We start from the raw sequence: 1,404 nt of genomic DNA on the forward strand, positions 1-1,404 counted from the left end.
AATTTGAAAAAGATTTGATTTAAAAAAAAATTAATGACTTGCCTAACAAGAAAAGATATGATTCAAACATAAATCCTTTCTCAACAGAAAAGGCAAAAAATGTTCAATCAAATCATTAATTGTTAGTAAGTATCTTTGAAAAAGGAAAGAAATTGATTTTGAAAACATTTGATTGAAAAGATATGATTTGAAAAAGATTTGATTTTGAAAAACTTTGAAAACTTGAAAAAAAAATTGATTTTGAAAACAAAATCTTCCCCCTTTGCCATCCTGGTGTTAAACGCCCAGAATGGTGCACATTCTGGCGTTTAACGCCCAAAACTATACCCTTTTGGGCGTTAAACGCCCAGCCAGGCACCCTGGCTGGCGTTTAAACGCCAGTCTGTCTTCTTCACTGGGCATTTTTGAATGCCCAGCTTTTTCTGTGTGATTCCTCTGCAGTATGTTCTGAATCTTCAATTCTCTGTATTATTGACTTGAAAAGACACAAAAAAATATTTTTGGATTTTTAATAATGAGGAATAATCAAATAACAATGCATGCAAGACACCAAACTTAGCAGTTTGTATACTATTGACACTAACAAAATGAGAATGCATATGAGAAACAACAAAACACTCAAGTCAATAGAATTCAAAGATCAAAACAAGGAAATCATCAAGAACAACTTGAAGATTAATTAAGACACATGCATAAATTCGAAAAATGCAAGAAAAATAGAAACATGCAGTTGACACCAAACTTAAAATTAGACACTAGACTCAAACAAAAAGATATTTTTGGTTTTTATGATTTTGTAATTTTTTTTTTCGAAAAATAGGTGAAAAAAAAAATAAATGTATCAAAATTCTTAATGAAAATTCCAGGAATCATGCAATGTTAGTCTAAAGCTTTAGTCTAAAGGAATTAGACATAGCTAGCTAAGCTTCAGCAAGACATTGCATTCAAGAGCTAAATTGATGATGATCAATCAGCTTTGGTGATGATAAGAACATCACCTTGAAACACTAGAATTCATTCTTAAGAACTCTGAAGAAAAATAATACCTAATCTAAGCAACAAGATGAACCGTCAGTTGTCCATACACAAGAACAATCCCCGGCAACGGCGCCAAAAACTTGGTGCACGAAATTGTGATCACTACAACTTCGCACAACTAACCAGCAAGTGCACTGGGTCGTCCAAGTAATACCTTACGCGAGTAAGGGTCGATCCCACGGAGATTGGTGGTATGAAGCAAGCTATGGTCATCTTGTAAATCTCAGTCAGGCAGACTCAAATGTATAATGGTGATGAACGAAAATAACATAGAAGATAAAGATAGTGATACTTATGTATATCATTGGTGTAAGAGCTTCAGACAAGTGTATGAAGATGCCTTCCCTTCCGTCTCTCTGCTTTCCT

The sequence above is a fragment of the Arachis stenosperma genome, chromosome 3, assembly GCF_014773155.1.
Source record: "Arachis stenosperma cultivar V10309 chromosome 3, arast.V10309.gnm1.PFL2, whole genome shotgun sequence".
NCBI classification, from domain to species: domain Eukaryota; kingdom Viridiplantae; phylum Streptophyta; class Magnoliopsida; order Fabales; family Fabaceae; genus Arachis; species Arachis stenosperma.